The 25,272-nt window shown below is 32.7% G+C and overlaps 1 protein-coding gene and 1 long non-coding RNA gene across 22 annotated transcripts in view; one reads left to right on the top strand and one right to left on the bottom strand.

The window, feature by feature from the left end:
• LOC145276779 (uncharacterized) overlaps window positions 1-16,207 on the top strand; it is a 42,998-nt gene extending 26,791 nt beyond the window's left edge. Inside the window, exons 2-3 of the long non-coding RNA XR_013868012.1 lie at window positions 13,435-13,479; window positions 16,090-16,207. This is a non-coding gene — a long non-coding RNA (uncharacterized LOC145276779). The remainder of the gene's footprint in view (window positions 1-13,434; window positions 13,480-16,089) is intronic.
• The window catches only part of LOC145276773 (cyclin-dependent kinase 17-like), a 534,353-nt gene that overhangs the window by 231,221 nt on the left and 277,860 nt on the right, over window positions 1-25,272 (bottom strand). For 9 of the 21 annotated variants that reach the window (XM_080128036.1, XM_080128049.1, XM_080128031.1 and 6 more), the window contains one exon: window positions 22,590-22,638. The exons of the other annotated variants lie outside the window; for them this stretch is intronic. The gene's annotated coding sequence lies outside the window, so the exon portion shown is untranslated. The remainder of the gene's footprint in view (window positions 1-22,589; window positions 22,639-25,272) is intronic. 21 annotated transcript variants of the gene reach the window in all.

Below are 25,272 nucleotides of genomic sequence, written 5' to 3'. Positions count from 1 at the left end.
GGATGTTTAAAAAGAATGTGCATATATTTTATCTGAGGGGGAAAAAAAACAATCAGCTTTATGGATGTATCTTATGTAGCTTTTACTTTTAGCTGGACACAGAAACGCATAATTAAAAATTTTTTTTTTTTTTTTGTTTTTTTTTTTACAAAGGAGTCACCACTTATCAATGCTCGGAGGCCACACGACGATAAGGGTTAATGAGTGTACAGTGGTCAAGGGGACCATGTCAGTCATCGTTAGTAGTGGAAATTTGGTAAATTAAATTACTTAAGGGGATGGCTCATCAAGAATTAGTTCACGTTGGACTTGAAGACAACCATATTGTAGTCAGTTGGAAAACAGGATATATAATATTGTAATATATTATATTCAATCTTTTGTGTTGGTAAGTTTTTATGTTTTATGTTAGGGTTCTCATTTTCAATACTTTTGTTCTTTTTTCCTTTTCTATCTTTACTAGTGGGGGTACCTGGCGTTGCCTGGGTGTGGAGCGGGGGGTAAAGCAGAACAAAAAAGAAACTTAAGCCTGTTTAAATATATAAAAAAAAAAACGATGTTAAACTTCTTAAAAAAAATAAAACCGAAAAACAGCGATTTTAAAAATGGAAAAAAAAAATCTTTTGTAGGTTTAAAAGAAAAAAAAAAACGGGTTTGATGGCAGGTAAGCTTGAACCTGGAGCCTTGAGGTCAGCGAGCGTTACGACATAAGCAATCGCTATTCAGCAGTTAACATTTCCTGCGGGACAGGTTTTAATGAGGTCAAAAATCCGGTTTGTTTATTTTTACCCAACTTTGGGAAAATCCAGCTCCCCCGTTTATTAGGGGAGTGTCCAGATGAAAGCAATTGTCTGATATGACGGTGAAAAGCCGACATTGACCAAACGTTTACATCGTTTTCCGGAGACCACCCGGCCGTGGGCCAAGGAACTGCTGATTCAAGTCCAGTTTCGTTTTTTTTTTAATACTGAAAAGCGAAAGAAACACGGCGATCGAAAAATCTGGAAAAAATAGCGCGTGAAAGTAGTAACTCGTACATATTATCATTTAGACAGCATATAAAAAGTTTTAAGAAAGAGTGAGCCGACCGAGAAGCCTGGCGAAAAAAGCCTTTTGCGAGCATACAGAAAAACTGCACACACATACATAAACACACACATTTTCACTTTTATATATATAGATAATTAAGGTGCCATTGGATAAAGTATGGGTTTTTTTTTTACATCTTTTCTATTACGAATGATGATAGTTTTGCAAGTTTTATTCTCCCAAACATTCTATAACTGAGAATCTGGGAAAGTCATTAGTAAATTCTTTGTCAGATTCAATGTCTGCATGCTATCTTTTAGGTTTTTTTAAATTTATTTTTTATTATGTTGTTGTTTTACTTTTCTTCTATAATATGACTTACAAATATATATATATTTTTATCACTAGTGCTTCACACAGCTCTTGGAACCCAACTTTGGTATAAAATAAGGAAAACCCCATTTGCCTTGATCTGTTTCGATTGTAAGTGTTTTCCTGAAGAATCTGCTCCGATTTCAAGTTTACTGTCCAAGTAATAGTATTACACCCAGTTTTAGTATTACATTCAGTTTTTAACAGTCATGCTGGAACCATGCATTTTTCAAGCCAATACTTTCTAAGTTACATTTGTTTGTTGTTAGGTTTTTTTTGGGGGGGGGGGTTTGCTCGAAACAAGGCATGAAGCCACATGATATAAGGAGCTAACAAGAATGAAAACTGATTATTGCAAAGACGGGACATGCCTATTGACCTTAGTCTTGAAAAGACCAAGGCTATATGTAAAAGGAAAACGGTGAGCAGGATGAGAGTTCCAGAACTTTGCAATCCTTGGAAAGAAGCTACTGGAATAGGAAGCTGTATTACAATGAGGTATTAAAGCAACGAATCGATGGAGGTCTCTAGACTACATTTGTTAAGTTTTTATGACTTGCGTTTATTTTTATTTTTATTACTGTTATTCCCCCAAACAAGACATGTTACCACTTGGACATTAGAGACTACTATTTGGGACTATATCTACAAGTACACTAGACAGGGAGTTGAGCAGCAAGATGTTTGTTCATGTTTAGATTTCTGCATGTCAGCACAGTCAGGGAAACAGAAGACCAGAAGAGAATTCCAAAGTATAGCAGTTTGAGGAAAAAAAAAACATTAGAATAGATGGCTTTCCGGCATTTAGGGATCTCTACAGTGAAGGGATGGGATTTTGCTGATTGTCGGGTAAGTTGGGGGTATTTAAATTAAGGGGCACAAGTATTACGCATTCATCATAGCAGATTCCATTAAAATACTTGTAAAACAGACACAGAAATGCAATGTTGTGGTAATAGAACAGGAGTTGGAGATTAGAGAGCGATATGACCAACCGCTTAATCAGATTAGGTCTTCCTAACCAGCCGTTTAGCTCAAATATGGACCAGTGTTGCAAGTTAGGGGACCATTTAGACAACAAGGACATGGATTGCTTAGTCAGAGACAACTCATCTTCAGATGTCATGGGTTTCTTCTCATGATGTCTGTGGATGCCTTAAATAAGTAATGCGCAGTCAGCGTATTCTACAGCTTCCACTAACAGAACGATACAGTCTCTCCAACTTCTAAATTTATTATAACGTGTATTTGCAAAAGGTCATCTAGTATTTAGAATAAACTTTTATTTTTTAACTTTGATGTTTGCTATAGCTAGGATTTCAGTAGGAGATAGTCATAAAGATGTGCATAAAATCTCTAATTACCCAATTAATAAAAGCAATGACATTGAAGCAACATAAAAAATATTTTTTTACAAAAGAAGCCATCATTACTTGTGGTAATCATAGAAATTAATCACTTAACCATTATTTTATCTGAACATGAAAATTCAATATGTTGGCCATTTAAAAGTATTTTAAGTATTTGCAGTTTTTCAGTAGAAAAATAGGATTAATTTTTTTTTTTTTTTTCACCTCAAGCAAGGTCTATTGCCACTTGGACGTAAGTTGCTACTATTTGGGATCCTGTCTAACAAGTGACTGTGGGGACTTGAGCAAGGAGATGTTTGTTCATATTGCATTTAAACTTCTGCATATTAGTACAGTCCCAGAAGTATAAAAACAGGGAAGAAATTATAAAGTCTAGCAGTCAAAGGGGGAAAAAAACTATTAGAGTAGACTTTCCGAAACTGAAGAACCTCAACGGTGAAGGGGTGGGGTTTTGCTGCTTGTCGGGTTAGTCTGGAGTATGTAGGTTGAGGGGGCCACAAGTACTACGAGTTCATCAGAGCACATTCCATTATCCATGCTTGTAAAACAGATACAGAGATGCAACATTGTAGTGATGAGACAGAGGTTGAAGGTTGGCCGATAGTTCCAGACGTATTAAATTTGAGAGTCTCTTTTTGACCATGCCTAAGAGTGAGAGACTATTGGTAGATGCACCAGCCCAGCTGTAGCAACAATACTCCATGCATAGGCGAATTATGACTTTGTAAAGATGTAGTCTCTCATATGAGTGATTTTCTAGCACAGCCTAGGATTAAATTAGAATCATGAGATATTGAATTGGTGAAACAAACATTTATTTTGAGATAACGTCTACACTAAGACCTTTCTCATAATATTTATAGATTAATTTGTTTCGTAGACGAATTTTATAAATAAACAGTCTGCAAATGATAGATTCTATTTAACCAATCAATGAAACTGACAGGTACTACTACTTCAGCTTAAAGCGCAGCACACTAGTAGGAAATGTTGGTTAGATACAGCTAGTTTGTAATAGTCTTCAAAACAACTCTTTCAGTAAATTTTAAAAGATGAAACATCACGCTTTATCATCATATTCAATTTAATGCCAGTTTTACATGCTGGCATGTATCGGACGGTTTTTAGAAATTGACTTCCAAACTAACCTAACTAGATTTTTAATTATCTTTCTTTTAAGTCTATCCTTATTACTTCCTTCCATGTTTTCCTTGGCTTTCCTCTATGAACTGAACCTACTATCTCAAATGTTCTCCATCAATCAAAAAACTTTTCATTCTTTCAACGTGGCTATACCATCAAAGTCTCCTGTTCTACACACATCTCCTTATGCTGTCTAGATTTAATCTTTCACTGAGATCATTTGATCTAAGTCTCTTTAAGACTCACATTACACACCCACTGTATCATTCTTGTATCATTTCTCTATATACAACGAATGTCCTCAACTCTGATTGGCCAGATTTCTTTTAAACATCATTATCCTCCATACAACTCCTGATAAACTCTTCCCTTGGGAGACAGTAATGGTTCTGCTGGTTAATAATGGTAGAAATTTCTTGAACTTACTCCATTAACTCTTGCAATCACATTAACAGCAAAAAAAGCAGAATATTTTTCTGTTTCTCAAAGGCAACCGCAAGTTAATAGGACAGATTTTAACAGACTGGGAGCGTCTGCCCAGTTGCATGCACCTCAGTTTACACACAAAAAAATTCGAGTAAAATACAAATTTAGAGTAGGGGAAGGGAGTACATGGCAAAGTATAGAGTTGGAAGATATTTATTGCCTGAACAGTTGAAGTTTAATCTGCAACATTTTAATTGGAACATTAAGATCTCTTTTCTTCAATATTTAAAATAAAAAAAATTTACTCATACATAAATGAAAATGAAGACGGAATGGGCGGGGAATAGAGAAAGGCCTAAGCTGAATTCCATTAGTCTTTATCCACATAATTGCATCTGTAATCAGCAGAAAAATAATAGTTTCATCTGATAGTGGTTCATTTTAGAAACTGATGCTGTCTGCCTTTTTTAGTTTGCAACATTTATTCAGAATGTTTTATAATCGAGGCGAAGAAAAAGATATAGCCATCAATTAAATACATTTTTATTCTCCAAATTTTTCATATTTTAAGATACCCCCCCCTCTAGATTCTTTGAACAATATATTCAATACTATTTTCTCATTGCTGACAACATTTGTGATTTATCACCCCAAAAATGTACATTTCTTTTAAAAAGAAGCATTTCAAAGCATAACACTGCACAATTTTAATTAAGTTGGAGGAGGCGGTTAAGAGGACTTGGCCAAAAACAAATGTTTCCACTAAATATTCTAACAAAATAAGCCATGAATTATGTAGCTTATTCGTTAATAACTGCTGAAAATAACATTAAATTATTTCCTAGTTCCTAGTAAATTTCTTGAAAAAACAAAAAAAAACAAAAAAAAATTGGTGGTTATTTTATATTCGAGGTAATTGACTACCATAACATTAAATGTGACTTATTTTACACTTTAAAAATGGCAATAATTGCAACAGAATAGATTGGTCCATTATTAAACATACATTAAGAAAAACTAGCTGTCAATTATACTATAAACAGTTACAAACATCTACGAACACTTTGATTTACATGCAACATTAAACATAATATTTTATGACAAACCTACCAAAAACGAAATGAATAAGAAAATTTGAATATTTATTTCTTGAATTTTTCTTTTAATGAAAGTTTTACAAATTGTTTTTCCTAAGGAAATTCAGTGATTTATAATTAAGTATTTTCTTTAGTTTGTTACAACATTTTTTTCGTTGTATATTTCATTTTTATCTTGTAAATAATTTTTTTTCCCTACCGCCTGTCTATTGCATACTGTCAAAAATATGGGTTTCAAGTAAGTGATTCTTTTGGTGATTTAAGAAAGGGTGTACACGTCAAAGGATGTATAATATAAACGTGGCATTTTTGGTGAGAGAAGAATGAATCATTAGTTCCGCTTGACTGCCATTCTCTGCATTTTCGACCTGGTTTAATAAAAAAAATTGTATTTCTTTATTGAAAATAAATATTTACATTTAAGTTTGAACTATTATTTTCATCAATAAACATGCAGGTGTCTGCACCACTTCACGAATCATAGTGGCCCATACACAGGTGTCCTGAGCAACTTTGTACAAAAGATGATTAACTAAACGAGATTCTAACATCAAAGGTCGATCACCTTGCCCAGGATTTCTGCTATCCAGCAATATGTTTACACCACCCAAACAGAGAAGGAGGAAAAACTATTGCTTCTGAATGTAGTGGCGTAGTGGATAAAGTACTTGGTAAAATTAAGTTGCAAGTTGCACTCTCTTGAAGGTTGAAGAGTCAATCCTCAGTGTGAGAAACACTCAAAATACAATCAAGAATTATTTAAAACTTCTACCCAGTCATGGCTGATGAAAAGAGAGCATGCTACTCCTGTGGATTAAATAAAATGTTCCATTCAAAATGTCATGCAGATTTTCAGAGTCAAGCACAAAGAGTCCACACCAGTCAGACACAGTCTCCCCTTCCGAGTCAGACAGAAAGAGCATCCCCCCCCTCACGAGTCAGAGAGACCCCCCCCCAGTCTGACAGAAAGATTCCCCTCTCGATTCAAACATAAACATCCCACCCCACGAGTCTAACAGAAAGATACCCCCTACTACTACGAGTCTGACAGAAAGTCTCCCAAGTCAGACAGAAAGATTCCCTCAAATTTCGACAAGATACACATGAAAAAAGTTGGAAGTTACATCGACTAGAAATGTTGTGTGAATAATACCTAAGATGAGAACTGTAGTCTGAAGAAACCGAATAATACGAAGGATTATATCACAAATTAATTCTCCCTCTATGCGACGCACTGCATGCCGAAACTACCAAAGACATTAATGCAGCAAAAACGATGGTAAGGACTTAAGATTGGGGTGCAGGTGTTGGCAGAGAACACCAGTTGGGACACAGTCAGCTTTCCAGCAATACAAAATGCAGCAGAGACTGTCATTATCAAAGATTTTCAACTTCAGCTGATTTATCACCTTCATCGCCCATGTCTTGCAGACACAAAGACAACAGATTTGTACACACACGCCTTCGTTGATATTGAAGTCTACCAATGCAGATTGAAGCTTAAGAATTTATTCATTCTTATTAAAAAAAAAAAACAAGTGTATAATGTTGATTTAAAAATAAATAAATAAAAAAACACTACAACTTTAGTCAAGTTACAACATGTCTCAAATTCGTGGTAGAGAAAGGAATGCATTGAATCCACAAGTTTATATGAATCAGTAATCTATCAAATGACAAAGTCGTTAGGTCTTCGCAAATTCATGTAAATATACTTAAGATTAATCTCTGGTGTTACTTCACATCAATTGGAGAGGTTATGATAAGAAAACGAAGGCTTATGTTGTCCATAATACCTAAAATGTTGTCTACACTGTTCTTATTCTCACTTTTTTAACAATCACCAATCTTTTATTTTGCTAAAAAAAATAAGTTTCCTCACGAGTTTCTTTCTTTGGATTTTACATGTATACTCTTTCTCCTCAGTCCCGTCATCACTTCGCAAAACTTATCTTAATAGATTCTTCATAAAAGACTAGAAGTATTCATTAGTCTTGCATACTGATTTCTCTTTTGTTACTTGAATAGTTACCATGCATTAACCAATTTACACATTATTGTGTGTGTGTGTGTGTGTGTGTGTGTGTGTGTGTGTGTGTGTGTGTGTGTATATATATATATATATATATATATATATATATAGATACTAGCAGTTCATCCCGACTTTGCTCGGGCCCTATGTACTGTTCATAACTTTATGTGCATATGCATATATATATATATATTAAAAAATTTGACTCATGTCCAGGTAACCTACATCTAAAATTTCAAGTGTTTAGACCCAAAATTGGCGGAGGAGTTCGGTAAAGTCTGCAAAGGTCAACTCTTAACTTTGACCTTCAAAAACTGATTGAAAAGCTTGCTGCATGTCTGAATACCCTTTATGTAAAATTTCAAATGTTTAGACCTAAAATTGGCTGAATAATTTGCTAGAGACCGCAAAGATCAAATCATTTGAACTTTGACTTCTTGGCAACCAAACTTTTGGTCAAAAATCGATTAAAAAGCTTGCCCTATGTCTGAATACACTTTATGTAAAATTCCAAATGTTTAGACCAGAAATTGTCTGAGTAATTTGATAGAGACCGCAGAGGTCAATTTTTTAAAACTTGGACCCCAATTTTGACCCATTAAAATTTATTGTTTTGGGTTCAAATCAAATTAAAAAGTTTGATCCATGTCCAAGTAACCTAGATCTAAAATTTCAAGTGTTTAAACCCAAAATTAGCGGAGGAGTTTGGTAGAGTTTTCAAAGGTCAAATCATTGAACTTTGACCCCTTGACAGCCAAATTTCTGTCCAAAAACCGATTAAAAAGATTTTCCCAAATTTCAATACTCCTTATGTCAAATCTCGAATCTGTAGACAGAAAATTGACAGAGTAATTTGGTAGGAAAATGTACACACAGACAATTTCACTTTTATAGATATATACACACACACACACACACTTTCAGTAAGACAACAAGCCTCTCTACCATCAGATGGTCACGGAATAATATTTCAATCTTATTTAAAAAGTAATTATTAACACATTTTTAAAAAGTTTGCAATATAAAAGTACAATATTTTCAAAAACATTCTTATTTTAATATTCGCAAACAATCATAAAAAGTCTAATATTGTTAGTAAAACGCACAATGAAATTCGGAAACACTCAAATGTTTTCTTCTAGAAATGGGATTTCTAACAATCATCATCATCATATTCGGTTTAACATCAATTTTACATTCTGCCATGCATTAGATGGCTTTAAGAAAGTGACTGTCAAATTAACCCATCTCTGGTTATACCTCTTTACCTCAGGTCCATTTTTATTACTTCCTCCCATGTTTTGTTTACCCCCCCCATCTATTAACTAAACCTGCTACCTCAACTGTTCCACATTTTACACGCAAACTCTCATCTATTCTTTCAGTATGACCATATCATCAAAATCTCCTGTTCTGCAAACACTATCTTTAAAACTTGCATTGCACATCCATCGTATCATTTCTTTCCATGCAACGTATGTCCTCAATCCTCACTAGCCAGGTTTCACTTCCACTTTCATACATTATCACAACGTATACACATGCCTTGTTCGACAGTGGTAATGCTCTGCTGATTAGTAATGGCAGAAGTTCCTGGAACATACTCCATCCATTCCTAATTCTTGCAATCACTTTGGAAATTAAGTGCAGAAAAAAATCTCCAGGTACAGTAGGTTATACGGTGTGATTTACAGAGGATCATATTACCTTGAGATTAGATTAAGCCCTGTATGAAGGATGAATAACTGTTTGGTTAGTTTAATCATGTGATGCAGTATTTAATATTAGAACAGTTGCTGTGAGAATTTTGGATGAGATAGATATGATGTAAGTTCTTGATAACTAAGATCTCTGAGAGCCTCTGTAGGGACATGAAGTAACTCTTAAGAAAAAGGAGGTTCACTAGTGAATAACATATTTTAAATTAACATCATTGCCATTCTTCTTTATGAATATACCAACCCCCGGAAAAAGGAATAAAAAAAAAAAAAATCATCTTCATCGTTGGAATCATGACAGATGTACAATATAACAATAGGACTCATTAAGGACACATAAGCACTAGTGTAGTAAAAATATTCTTGCATTGAAGAAATTGATGCTACATTTATTTAGTCATATTTATTGTTTACTAGCTGGCAGCCCGGCGTTGCCCGGTCGTATAATACGCTTAAACATGATATTTTAGTTTATGCAGATTACATATGTATTATTATAGAATAAATCCTCTATTGATTATTATATATTACAAGGTATAATTTACCGGGTGGATTAATTCGCGAAAAAAAAAAAAACATAATAATGATAATATCGCTGATTAAATTCCATTTGTGTTTGTTTACAATATGTCAGCTGATATTTAGGCATAACGATGAATGCCCTGGAAAAGTCAGTTCTGATTAATGTTTAGTTTTAAAATATCCAAACAAAAGAATGACTTGTGACAATTTCAGATGGTACCTCTTTTATCATAAATTGAACTCATTAATAAGAAAAAATTAAAATAAAATAGTGAGGTATACTCAGGCTTGAATAGGGAGAATCATTCGATCTGCAATTGAATGTTCTACCACTAAACTATATCTCCAGATTATAATAAATCTGTTTTTTTTTAAAGAAGAAATGATTTGCTGAAATTTTATTATCTCCCTTGACCTATGTAACATAAAATATTCCCCTGCAAAAATGATTCTTTTTTTTTTTATCTATAAGAGAGAAAAGCTATTTTTAAGATCAAATTTTTTCAATTTTCGATACTTATCAGATGAACTTCTGTACAAAACATATCTAAGAAAACTGCCAAACATATAAATTAACTTTGTATGAAATTTGCAAAAGATAGGCTCAGCTGTTTTGGAACATATAAGGAAGGAACTCGTACACACACAAAGTGACTTTTATATAGGAGTAGATTAATAGGATCCAATGAAAATTCTCAAGTTTCTTACCTACCGTCTTCTTTCTTTTCTTGCCATAAAAATATTTGTCACAGCTAAATATTTTTTTCAATAAATAAAACAAACGTTTTAACTTGTTTATTGTAGCCATTTAAATTTTTGTAAAAAAATAAACAGTCTCATTTTTCGGACCGTAAAAATAATTACCAGCTATTTAAAATAGCAAAATGGGTGTTGAAGGTCATCAAGTACATACAAACATTATTATTATAAGAATGTAAACTTGTGTCAGCGCAATTTCATATTACCATTATAATTTATTCTAATGAAAAAAAAAAAGAGATGGATAAAGTGCATTGAATGTTGAATAAGCAAAATGACATGAGACCAGGTCATATTCGGTCGCCATCTTGTTTTGATTTTGCCTATTCAAATAATGTTGACACCTTTTAAGCATGCTTTTCTCAATTTTAGATTGATAATACTAACTGGATTTTAAATGGAAATGAAATATATATAGTAATATGATGATGATGATGATGATGATGCCTGCATTCAGTCTCAAGAGATAATGGATACCCTCTGTAAGGCTGGCTGTGCATGTAATTGTGAAGCAAAGTTTGTGCAATTCCAACCCCACCTTTCCTGAATTGGCACTGCTCGAGTCCAATGGCAAGGAGGAATGCTAGACAACTGGAAACAATGCAAAGATAAACAGAGAGCACATACAGCACCTGGAATTCCCAAATGGTCACCCATTTTAGTACTGACCCGGCTCAATGTTGCTTAACTTTGGTGATCTAATGAGAATCAGTGTGTCGATGTGAATTATGCCAATAAAAATTATACAGTTGCTTACCTAATAATTTAGTAATAAATAACAAAACTTAAACCTATTTTTAATGCTTCAACAAATTTCTTGTGTTCTTCCATAGTCGCAACCTTTATACATTGCTAAAAATGCTATACCAAATTTTAACATGACAGATACACAAACAGACAGTTTTATAGTGATGGTTGGACACCTCTAAAATAAGATGCGTCCATTCATGCTTTGTGATGAAAATGCTATTTCAAACTAAAGCGTGACAGACCAACCAACAAAGTCTCTTATAAATGTAAGATGTATCTAAAATTAAGAGTTAAGTCAGCAGGAGAGAGAGAGGGGGGGAGAGAGAGAGAGAGCAATCGGATTAAATTCTTGTCTATTTCCAATTCTTTTATACGAAAAATATCAATATAAGGAGAATAAAATGATTCATATCTATTGAGTTGAAGAACTTTCCACTGAACCATTTTCTTATCACACACGAATAGGCATGCTCATAATAAACTGCATAACATTGCTAGTATTTATTGTCCTACAACAGAATCTATTGGCTTATTATAATAAAGGCAAGATGGTCGCCTTTGAAGAACATCGTTATTTCACAATGGATATTGACTACATTTGGCATAACACATAAAGAAACTAAATCTGCCCAGTGCCATCTCATCCATGAAGCTGACCAGGTTGAAGCCTAGATATTCACTGAAATATGGAACCAATCGAACCGTTTTTTTTTGTTTTTTTTTATTTCGTGCATTGTGAAATATTAGCACTATGGATACAGCAAACAGCTTGAGTATCAGTGTAATTTATAGAAGTTTTTGGATGCTAGGGATGCATTGAATATTATAATAAATTGTAAAAAGCAGGAGTGTGAAAAACCAGCACAAAATGTTTTTAAAGTGTTTAAATAGCTTAGATCGTAACGAAAGTAAAATTAAAATACATCATAAATTCCACAAATACATTGTATCGTTTTTTTTGTTTTTTTTTTCAAAGACCTCAAAAAATGGAGAGAATGAAAGTAATTTTAAAATCTTTGTTCAATAAATTCTTTCTCTTTTTTTCAATTTTACCATTTTATGGGTAAAATTATTAATAAAATTGCAAGATTCTATATTTTATAAGCTAGTAAATGATAACTTTCTCCAAATCTTACTTGCTTGCTTTAGATACAGAAAAAAAAATCATATTTAGAAAATGTTTTACAGAAGGAAGCTATAAATAATGGAGCAATTTAAAGAATTGGGTTTGTATTACTGTACACACAGATTCGAAAAAGTTGTCAAAAAACAAATATATAACAAATAAATGTTATCAAAGGCAAGATAAGTTACTTTTCTACCAAACTGGATATATTCTTTGTGTTTTTATTCAATGTAACATATTTATTCAGCTCGAAAAACATGCAGTGTTTACCGATGTATTCGAAAATTCAAGATAGCGTCTCACACCCTCTTTAACACCGTAAGTTTGGAAAAAGGTGTTATAAATAAAAAACTATACAAAATACTATTAAAAACCCGCCGAATATATGTCAACCTATGTCACGGTAACATATATTGAGCAAGTTTTTAACAGTATTTTATCCGGTTTTCTATTTATAACATCTTTTCCCACACTTACCGTGTTAAAGAGAGAACAAGACGCCATCTTGAATATTCCAATACATCGGTATACACTGTATGGTTTTCGAGCTGAATAAACATGTTACATTGAATAAAAACACGAAAAATATATCCAGTTTGGTAGAAAAGTAACTTATCTTGCCTTTGATAACATTTATTTGTTATATATTTGTTTTTTGACAACTTTTTCGAATCTATGTGTACAGTAATACAAACCCAAAGAATTCTATGCGACAGCAGAATTTTCAATGTCAATCAAAAATAGAATCGTACTTGGCTTTGGGATATTTTTTTTCAAATATACTTGTGTACTTTGGTGATAATGAATAAAAAAAATTATATTCACAAATATTTTTACATCCCAGAGGGTTTGAAATTTTTGAAAAATACAACACTCAATTGTATTAAAGAGATAATTTATTTTATACATTTTTAGCCTTCCTTTGTTCAATCCAATGTTATTTAGTCCAAAAGAAGAAAAGACAAGTGGACCGGAGGGGAAAAATGTCAATTCTAAAAGAAATGGCAAACAGTCGTACTGTCTTGATAGTTAATCTCAGAATCTCAATTATTCAAATAATTGTGCTTCTTGATTTTGTTAATGATTACAGATCATACCAGAGGAAAAAAAGCGGGAAAATGCATCTGTTTAAACAGTAAGTAAAAAAGGTATTCAATTATAAAATAATTCTATGAATATTAATGACTATCATTATCATATCCAGTTCAATGCTCATTTTAAATGCTGGCATGGTTTGACTGCTTTTAGAAATTGATTTTCAAGTTAATCTATCTCTGCTCAAGTGTTTATTTTTCTCTTAAATCCATCTTCATCACTTCCTCTGCCAACTGACTGCTAGCTTAACTGTTCTACATCTACTAACCTAATGTGACTATACCAACAAAATCTCCTGTTCTGCACACACATACATAATCACTATACTGTTCAGATTTAATTTTCCTTTAGATCTAAGCCAGACTAAAGCTCACATTACACATCCATAATGTCATTTCTCTCCATGCAACATTGCATCATGTCCCCTACCATCCTGATTAAAATTATATATTGAACCTCACTTTATTTATTTATTTTTTTAAATACACTAGAAAAAGTAACAGCCTGAGACATAATTAACATCCCACCCGACAGCTTATCCTTCAAATTCCTTGGTTTAACATTCACAGGTAACAAGAATTGAAACAAATATTTTTATTTTTTATTTTTTTTATTACATTTTCACCCCAAACAAGGCAAATTGCCACTTTGGTGTAGGGGGCTACTATCAGGGGCAACAATTACTGGGGTACTATGTAGGGATTTGGGCAGCAGCAAGATGTCGATTCATGTTACACTTGAACTTCTGCACGTCAGTACTGTTGGGGAAGCAGGGACCTGGAATGGAATTCCAAAGTCTAGCGGTTCTGGGGAAGAAACTATTGGAGTAGAAAGATCTTTTACATCTAGGGATCTCTACAGTGTGGGGGTGGGATGTAGCAGCCTGTCGGGTTTGTCGAGGGTGCTCAAGTCGTGGGGGCACAAAGGCAGAGGGATGCAATATTTCATCGATGGGACAGAGGTTGAAGCTTAGAGGACATTGCCAAGACTGCTGCAAAGAAAGTGGATCCTTCTACCATGCTAGAAAATTATTCACACCAAAGAAAGAGTACTCTATATCTTTACAATGCCACATCTGGGCTGGTGCATCTACCACAAATCTTTCCTTATTGGACAAGGTCTAAAAAATGGTCTCAAATCTAATAGATGCCAATCTATCGGCCAAGCTCCAATCTCAGTCCCATCACTGCAATTTTGCTTCCCTATGTCTGTTTTACAAGTACTTTAATGGAATGTGCTCTGATGAACTTATAGCACGGCATACATACTTCCAACTAACCTGATAAGTAGCAAAATTCCACCCCTACAATGTCCTTAGATGCCAGAAAGCCTTCTACTCTAATAGTTTCTTCTTTTGGACTGCTAGACATTTGAATTCCCTTCTGCATGCCTGACTGTACTACTCACAGTCCCCTGTTAAACACAATGCCAAATAGTAGCCCCTTACATCCAGTGTCAATATGCCTTGTTTAAAGTGAAAAAAAATTATAAACAAGTAAACTAAAACAAAATGGGAAAATTAATGATTTATCAGAGAAATATGTATTTTAGCCAGAAAATTCAGCAGGTAACAATTTATTCTAAACTGGCAATGTATACCTGACGTTGCCCAGGAGAGTTATTTATTTATTTTCTTTTAATAAGAAAAAAAAAAGACCTTTTATTTATTTTTACTGAATTATAAATGATTCCGTTCAAACCCTAACACTACAATGGGCCTAAATCCTTCCAAGAAAGCCCATGTTTTAATTATTTTATTCTTTCAAAAAAAGGCACAAGTATTGATTAAATACTTACATTTTGAAAAAATTGATAAAATTATGTAGATAATACGCTTTTAAAGATATTATTTGAACTACTGTTCTTATCTTGGTTTTTATTTTTCACAATGTTTCAGTAAATCTAACCTCCAACCTTTTGAAAGTTGAAAAAATTTTTTTGTCGAATTTGAGAACCCATATGAAACCTCAAAACCAATTCTTTTTTTAGTTCACGAGATCTATATTGGTCAAAATGGTCGGAAAAAATATCAGCCAAAATGAGACCAGCAGTCTAAATGATCCAAACAGAAATGTTATCCAAAACTTTTAATAATTAATTTTTTGTGCTACTGTTTTTAGGGTTTTATGAGAGTTATTTTGACTTGAATAAATATAATTTTGCAATCAAGAACTTGATAAGAATTTATTTGGCTGCATTAAATATAAACGGTTAGAGTTATTAGCTTACTTTTCACATAAGTTATAGACATTCGTCTTTTTGTGCAAATCGTCATCTTCGTTTAATCAATAACCAACAACAACAAAATGCAAGATCACTAATCACAAAGAAACAGAACTCTTATATCTTACTACAAAGGGAGATAACTTAAGACAGTAAGTTCATTTTGGATAGCAATAAAATTAGTTTTTCTGAAGATCATTTAGCAATGGTGCTTTTAAAGTAGTGAAAAATATGTTTCTATTGCTTTCAAAACCTTACTTTAGCTGTATGCAAACTGTAAAAAGTTAACTTTTTGGCTTCTTATTTCTTGTGTTCATTTTGTTCTCTAAACAAATTGAACTAATGAGGTGTGCTTCATTTTTTTTTTTTCATTTGTCTGTTTTATGAATTTTTAACATCTGACTGTCCTCTCCTCCAACTCTCCTAGCTGCAGTCTCATGGACATGTATTTGGACACAGCTGAGAAAAGCACCATCTGTACCACCTGCAATATCAAGGATAAGCTGATTGCTAGGATCAAACTGATGTTTACATGTTACTCAAAGGATACCATAAAGACTGCACGTTTCAGGTTCCACCATTAAGCTGTGGTGGCGGTTCAGAATATCTTCTATAAGTGAGCTGTACTTGGTAAATGAAACTATAAGGGATGCACTCTAAATTTTGAAAGTTCATCAATTATTGGCATAGATATCACCTTTTTTTCTTAAAAAATAAAAATGTCAAAATTTGCCTTGAACACCATGTATATATACTTAAGATATAAACAATCCACGCCTATGAGTAAAAAATTGAACTAAATCCACATATGATGGGATAGCTCACAGTCTGGAAGGTGAGTAAATCATTGACTGAGGTAGAGAGAGAGAGAGAGAGAGAGAGAGAGAGAGAGAGAGTGGGGGGGTCGAGTTAATTCCATACTTGAGCACATATGATGTATCCAGGAATGACTCATTACTTCATTCAGCGTGATTCTCAGTAGCATTGTCTGACCACTCAGTATCTTCACTGGTGCACAAACACTCAGCAGGTGCAACTGCAAATATGCATAATGCATTAAAATTAACTCTGTAGTTTGTACTTGCAAATCTTTTGATCAGTGCAGTTTTGAATGAAGAACTTGTTCTTAATTTCTTATTCATAGTTAAATGAATCTTCTATAAAGAAATTTTCTCTTCTACGGCTCTGAGATTTTTCCAGGTTTTCAAGGAATCTTTCTTCTCATTTCCTTTAAGCAGTGGATTCAGTTTTTTGTAAAAAAAAAAAAAATCGAGAGGATATAAATTATTGGTTCAGAAATGGGTTTTATATCAAATAATTGCACAATAGATTTTGATTTCAATACAGCTGCATTTTTTCCACTCCAACCATTGTTGATTAACAAAAATCTATCAGAGGAAACAGAGAAAATTATGAAACATGCTATCAGCAATATTCAGTCATTTCAAGAATAATAATATATATTTTTTATTTCCTGTTCTTTTGTATAATCAATACTTTTTCACATCAGAATTAATAACTCTACCCCCCCCACCAAAAAAAAAAAAAAAAAACATGACAAAAAAAAAAAAATACAACCATAATTAACATAATTTTTGCAAACAAATAAATCTATCATATATTGTCCGTTGGATTTCGACTAGCAGAAACAGTTTATATCTAGATTAGTTAAATTAGTATCCCAAGACTTGACTTATTTGCATATTGCAGAGAGCTTCAACACATATTTGAGAACAAAATTCCATCACTTATCACGGTTTGGGATCAATCTTAGTTAACAAGGGGTAGTCTCATGAGATCTATCGAGAGTACCCTAATGGCATCCAACACTTCGACAAAACTGCAGAATCATGAATGTGTAGATTGTGTAATAAAAGGGAAGAAAACTTAGCTCATATTGTATCAGAATGACCCATGCTAGTACAACATAATAAAAAGTGCAGGCATGAGAAGGTTGCTTTCGTACTGGAATTTATACAAACTATGAATTGGACAACAATCAAAAGTTGTATGAGCATAAGCCATAATTTTTGAGATGAGGATTGATTATTCATATTATTTGGATTCTTTGGGATTATGCATGGAATTTTTAATGTAACCCTTTATTTAATCCATGGTGAAAATTCCAGAGTTCAAGAGAACGATTCCGGAGTTTGACAAAACACACCTGAATAAGATTGGAGGTTACATTAACTGAAACATTGTGAAAATAACACTCAAGATGAAAACAGAAGTCTGAAGAATCCAAATAATACGCATAATATATTTTTAATTAGAATAGATGTAAAGATATTAGTTTTATTACACTAAATATTAACTAGTGTGTGATTATAACGAACTGGTGAATCTGAAATTATCTGATGATTATGTGATTGTTTAAATGTTTTTCAAGCAGGGTTTTATAATGAAAAAAAAAATAAATAAAAAAAATAACAGTACTGCTTTCCTTGCTCTCAGATACAGATATCCTCAAAATCACTAATTTCGAATGCGCCAACATTCTCTTCCATTTAACATATGATCGTTTTAGCCCCACCCCTTGAACGCCTGCAAAAAAGAAGCAAACAAACTACTGTTGGTAGATATGAATCTTATATGGCTGTCACCAGAGATTGATTTTGATTGGCTAGCAAAAAAACCACCACCATTTCTATGCAAATTAGCACCTCCATTGCAATGAAATGATTAGTAACAGTGCTACTACCTATGGGGCCTAAATCATTTATTCAAACCTACCAAGTATTAAAAGGGGCGGCAAAAAGGAAATAACTTTGTAGTAGGCTCATCTGTTATCTATATTTATTTATATATCAATGTTTATTTTTCCAAGACAAAAACTCTTTATTTCTCTTCAAAACTGTTGTATTAATTCAAATTTAAAAAAAAAAAAAAGTCACAATCTTGGGAAACCAATTATGGACACTGCAACAGTTTTCATGTTCAACTGCAAGTAGCACTTGTTGAAATAACCAATTCATTTCTCTGATATTGGCAAGCAAATGTGTAGATCTATAACAAACTTGCAAAAACACTTTAACCCTTCATGGATTGATGGGGTCTTTAGAAACCCCAGCGAGTAGCGTAGTAGTAAATATCTTTCGCTATTTAACGAGAAAAATGCTCATATTCACAATTATTAATGGCTGGGGATAATTCATTTCAATTAGAACCCCAAAATATACCTCTGGACTCCTTAGAAACACTACCGGGCTTCTGTATCTTTACTCCATTTCTATTTTGTTTTGTGCAATTTAAAAAACTGTGTTTTCCAAGGTTAGATCATTCTACATAATGTACATATACATATATATTGTTCCATATTATTATTTCTCAAATCAATAACAGGTTTGCCATTTTTTTTTTTTAATATTTAGTTGCTCATATTTGTTTAATTGAGAAAAAAAAATAACTTTTTTTTAATAAAGGTGTTTTTCAATATTTTTTGTACAATATATTGAAAAATAATATAGGTTTTCATCACAAAAATATCTGAAGAATACACATGTAAAGTCTGGCAATTCTGAGTTCATACATTATGTCTTTATCTGACTTAAAAGAATGGTGGGGTCCGTGTGAACCCCATTGGTCTTCTAGGTAATTTTCAACATCCAAACCATGAAAGGTTAAAAGGGTCCAGAACTCGAAGTCAGAACAGCAACTGGTTGGAAAACTAACGTTGTTACTGAAGATAAGTTCAGATCTTTAAACTCTAGATCGAGCTCAGAGAACTAAGTTTTGGGAGCTTCTGCGATTACTTACCAGCAGAGTGTTACCACTGTCGACAAAGAGAAAAGTCTATCACACATATGTACGTAGTGTGTTATTCCATGAAAGTGAAACATGGCCAGTGAAGGCGGAGAAAATTCATTGCATAGAGTGTAATGCAAGTTTTATCACAAGACATTGCCTGAGGTTGTCACTTGCAACACCTTATTTGCCTGGTCATTTTTCTATTTGCCATATTAACCCTTTTGGGAATATTTAATGCTGAATCTGGTCATTTTAGTCAAAAATTTTATGCTTTAATTTCTTTGTATTTTTAAATATTTATTCATGGTGTTTTGTTTGGTTGTTTTGTAGAGGAAAATTTTTGTCATTGCCTTTGTAGAACATTATTGAGTTTTGAAAAAGGAAAGGAAAAAAACAAACAAACAACATTAATGTTTGGTGCATTTTAAGTCAATCTTCAGACAGTGTCTGATATGGTAGCACCAGCGCAACATCAAAACTAAATGATGATGTGTGCGCAGAAAATAAACCAATAGCGAACTTTATAGAGACTAAATAACATCATCGAAAAATAGTCAGCTACACAACAGTTGGTGTAAAGGACGAAAGGAAGATAAAAAAAAAGGATTTCCGTTACATTCTGTAATGTCATTCGGTACTTTGTGCGTTAAATAATGGAAATGTTTATTTAATTTCCTTGGATGATAAACATACACAGCTTTCATTTTTTAATTTATATTAATGGTGAAACAAAAGCTGCATCATTGTCACTTGTGCAAACTATGGGCTTAACACATCGTATACACATTTTTTAAGGTTATTCTGCAATTTTCACAACTACACTTAAGGTATTTCATCTTTTCTCCTTTAAACCATAGGTGAAATAGACTAAATTCCTATTGCTATATAAACAAGTGAAACATGGACTATACTGGTAAAGCACGAGAGAAAGCTCAATGTCTGGAATTAAATGTTTAAAAACTATTGTTGCATATTAGGGACCCTACGTCAGCGGTAATTAAGGTAGCTAGTGTGAATTTTGACAAGAGCACATTTAGTGCGTATCAAGATAACCTTAATCTGTAAACAGAATCGTTCCCAGAGACAGGTGACATAAATTTGAGGCAGGGCACAGTAGCCGAATGCTATAGACAAAAGAGGAGCCAAATGATGAATTATGTCACATATTTTAAGCAAGAAAAAACTAAGGTTTTCAGATCAGTTTCTCTTTGGAAACCATGCGAATGAGACATGGCCAATAATGTAGAATAATCTAAGCTGAAGGTTACCTCGAGTTCCTGTCTGTCTACATCACTCATTTCCATCTATATCACTCATTTTGTTAAGTAAGAAAGTTAAGTTTAAGAAGTAAATAATGAGTTACGATAACAGTATCTCTCTCTCCTAAGTCTATTCTCTCCAAAATAAAACCTTGAAGAAAACTCAACGAACATTTCCCTTATGCTATTTCCTTCATGAAAAGTGGAAAATTTGTAAAAAAAACAAAAAAAAAACAAACAAACAAAAAGAACATGCATAAACAGTTGCACGTATATATAAAGACTTATTGAGTTGTTGAAAACATTGCACTGTCCTTGAAATAACTTTGTGAGATAGATGAAGAAATGCAGATATCAAACAGAGGCTTAATATTAACAAATCCATTGATACCATTTTTAACTACAAAAAAAAAAAAAAAATTTTTTTAAATCAACATTTGTTCGAACGTTTCCTGGTTACCAAACTCCAACTATGTAAAGAAATCATATCAAGAAAATTACATTCAAGAAAGATCAAGATGACCACCAAAAAGATGAGCCAATCCAATAAGGGTGGAGATTAATATGCTATTCCTGACAGCTGAAAGATTGGCACAAGATTGTGAGAAATGTCAGAATTTTGTTTCTTAGCATATGGTGAAGCTCTCTAGAGTATGCATATAAGCAGGCTATTACGAACAAATGTATCTTTATTTGACCTTTTACAACTAGAAATTTTCATTTACTAGTCAAATAGAAAAGTTACTAGCCAAACTCATGATTTTTAGAATATGACATGTTCGTTCCGTGACGAGTATGTACATCATAAAGATTTTTCCGTTTTTTTTTTTTTAGTGTAATTCTAAATATACACCTAATTTTATATTGAAACTTGAAAACAAACATTTAAAATTCTTCAGATATTTTAAAATAATCTTCGTTTAAAAAAAAAAAAAAAGCATATTGTTCTATTAAACATTTTATTGATTAAATAATTTGACTTTACACGTTTTATTAAAAAAGTAAATGAAGGTTGAAAAGACATTTTTCACTCAGTAATGAACTTTGGAAGATTATCGATGAAAAAACACAATTGCCAAAGGATAAGCATTTTATTATTTCTAGTTGCCACTTGGAAAAAAAATCATTCACAATGTAAAGCCCTGATAAATTTAGATTCTTAAGTTTGGGTCAGGTAATTCGTTAAGACCTGCAACCAGACAGGTTTCTTCATGTGACAAACATTTTTCTTTCAATCAAAATAGCAGGGAGTGCCCGTGCAACTGCACAAAAAAAAAAAGAAAAAAAAAGAGTGCTGTGTCTGGGCTTGGACGTGGAACGCGAAAGAGGGAAGACAGCAAAAACTTAGGGACAAACGCTCTTGCCCACATAACCACGAGTGCTTATGACGTCATGACATTGCAAAATAAGCTTTTTAAACATAGTTTTAGTTTGATATGCATGTGTGACTTGCGAAAAAAGCAACGTGAAAAAGGATTCCCTACTTCCAAAAAGTGGTCTAGTTGACCACCACAGAATTAATCTTTTTTTTCTTTCTAATTTTCACATATTATGAAACATTGTTCTTTCAGATGATACTGGTTTCAACCAAGTCGGATGCGTATGACAAGTTTTTAGCAGACATACAAACACATACACGACTCCTTTAATATAATAGATAGAAGATGCTATTTTTTTTCCAAAGCAAACTCTGATAATTGTAAAACGAATAGTCCAAATAAGTTTAAATGCCAGACATTTCAAATCATTTGTTTTAGTCTAAAATTTTGCACAGAGATAAGGTTCAGTTATTATTGATTTTCTTTAAGACCGACTCGAACAGAGAGATGGAAATATTTGCTAGTTTTTGACCTGTGAATGTAACAGTGGAAGCAGACAAGAGATTATTTCAAGATGATTCAATTACAGGCGAATTTACCTTGGAGAGGAGCCACAGTTCAATTCGTACACAACTAAAGGGAACTTACCTAAAAAAGAAAAAGAAAAAACATTTAAAATAATTAAAAGTAAAACATTTGTAGCAAAATAAGTCTAAAAAAAAAACATTTAGGCTAAAAATAAATAACTTGAAACGAATCTATCTCTACAATTATATAAATGCAAGTTTGTATGGATGTATGTGAGTTTTTTCCTTATAGATTCTGAAACGGTTGAACAGATTTTCTTTAAAATTTACAGTACTTTAGTGTATAAGTCTGGGAGTGATCTTAGTTAAGTTTTGTCTCAGAATACCCCCCCACGATAATTACCGATAATCAATAATTGAAACCGTTATTTTAGTTTATCTATAATCGGTGAAGCCATTTTTCCATGTCGTCACTTAGCAACAATGATAGAACAACGGCCCACGAAAATTCTACTGTGATTGTTAGCATTTTTTTTTTTTTTTTTTTTTGCATGACATGGTCTGTAGATTCAAACTCCACACGTAAATTTCTTAATTTTTTTTCTGTTAATTACAAAGAACTTTATAAGACTTAAAAATTTACGTGTTCTTTTTGTTTTGTTTTTTCTTTGCATGTCATGGTCTGTAGGTTCAAACCCACACGTAAATTACTTAATGATTTTTATTTGTTAGCTGAAAAGAAGGTTATAAAAAATAAATTTATAAAAGAAACAGTAGATTCTCTAGAGTGCAATGTAGAATAACATATTTTGGACTAAATTACTGCATGGAGGCATGTGAAGCTTCCTCCCCACAGTCGATTTCACTTATTTCGATGATAGTAAAAATATAGAAGTGTGAAATATTCGTTGATCATCATTCAATCCCAGGCAATGTCGGGTCTCTCTGCTAGTCTTACAATTAAAAAAAAAAGATTAACCCATACCAAAATAAACATAAAAATGATAAATAGAAAGAGAAACAACTAAAATTAAAACTGGAAAACAAAGTAAAAAAAAAAAAATTTAACAATTAAAAAAAGTAAAACTAAAGTTAAAAACAAAGCAAAAAAACTAACACTTTTATTGAAATTATCACATGGTTAACAACGGGCAAAAGTTATAGCCTGTTGACTCAGGGTAAATGCTTTATGCCAAATTGATGGTTGAATATAGTTTGATTTGTGTGTATTTTTGCAATAAATACTAATCCCTATTAACCCCTACCTGTGCATCGAACGGATGCCATAATGCTTAGTTTGCTACACCTTATCATAAAGGTCCATACAAAATTTCAGTCAGATCAGCCTAATAATTTTCAAAGAAAAAGTGGACCATACAGATTAAGAAAAATATAGATAAAATAATTTTAGCATTAACACACTATTAGCAAAAAAGCCGTCCTTTTGCACTAAGCCTATAAAACTATGTTGCCTTTCTTCTTGTTATATTTTTACATGTATTCAATTTTTAGGGTAGGCTCTGGCGTTAATTGGATGGTTAGGGATGTAAGTAAAATGACTTTAGTTGAAATTAGTGTTCAAAACACTCAAGGCAGACCCAACATCTCTCAGGGATCAATGAGGATTTTATGCTCCCAGCCCTGAACTTCTAATTAGCATTTCTATTCTCATAACTTCTATAATTTTCAAGTTATAAATAAAATAATGTAAAACATTGTATTTCCCTTTTATGGATGTCAAACACAAATACAAACCTCGATAATGTTGTGCCCTCTTTGATCTGATTGGAAATGAAATATACTTATCCAAGTGTCCTGAGTAATGTATATTCAGAAACATATGTATGATTATGTGGTGTTTGTCTCAATTTTCAAATAAGTATTAAATATATTTGTCTAGTGCAAATGAAAATCCTACAACGTAATTGTGTCCCCTTTGATCAAAATGCAATATACTTATCAAGTACACTGTATAATATATATATATATATATATATGGGAGGGGATTATGTGAGTTTATCGGAAATAACCTAAAAGTTTGTGAACCAACAGGAATTACAACTTTGCACTTAATTAAAAAAAAAAAATTAATCAAATTATGTTTCGCCAGTGTTTGCAACAATATCCAAATAATGTTTGAATTAGTGAAGTAGAAAACAGAAAATGTCTCAAACTTCAGATGAAAAAAAGTAAAAATACAAAACTATTGAAAACTGAAAGGAAAAAAAAATGAAACCTTGCATTATAGAAATAGACTGAAAGTAAGGGGTTGTCTGAATTCGCCTGACAACTCTTTTTTTTTTTGTATGACGAGCCAAATTTATATATATATATATATATATATATATATATATATATATATATAAAGGGAACGTGTGTGTGCCCGTGTACATTTCCCTACGCAATAACTGTCAATTTTCAGTCTACAGACTCGAAATTTGATATACAGGGTACTGAGATTTGGGAAAATCTTTGTAATCCGTTTTCGGCCAGAAATGTAGCTATTAAGGGGGCAAAGTTTAACAATTCGACCTTTGAGAACTCTACCAAACTCCTCCGACAATTTTGGGCATAAACACTTGAAATTTTAGATATAGGTTCCTTGGACATGGATCTAACTTAACAACTTGATTTGAGCCCAAAACAATAAATTTTAGGGGGTCATAATAGGGGTCAAAGTTAAAAAAATTTACCGCTTTTTTTTTTTTTTTTTTGCTCAACATACACCTCCAAATACCCGGGCAACACCGGGCAC

This window comes from Euprymna scolopes, chromosome 5, assembly GCF_053919585.1.
Source record: "Euprymna scolopes isolate OS-2025 chromosome 5, ASM5391958v1, whole genome shotgun sequence".
NCBI classification, from domain to species: Eukaryota; Metazoa; Mollusca; class Cephalopoda; order Sepiida; family Sepiolidae; genus Euprymna; species Euprymna scolopes.
Note: the sequence above shows the minus strand (reverse complement) of the source record. Positions and strands in the feature narration are given on the sequence as shown.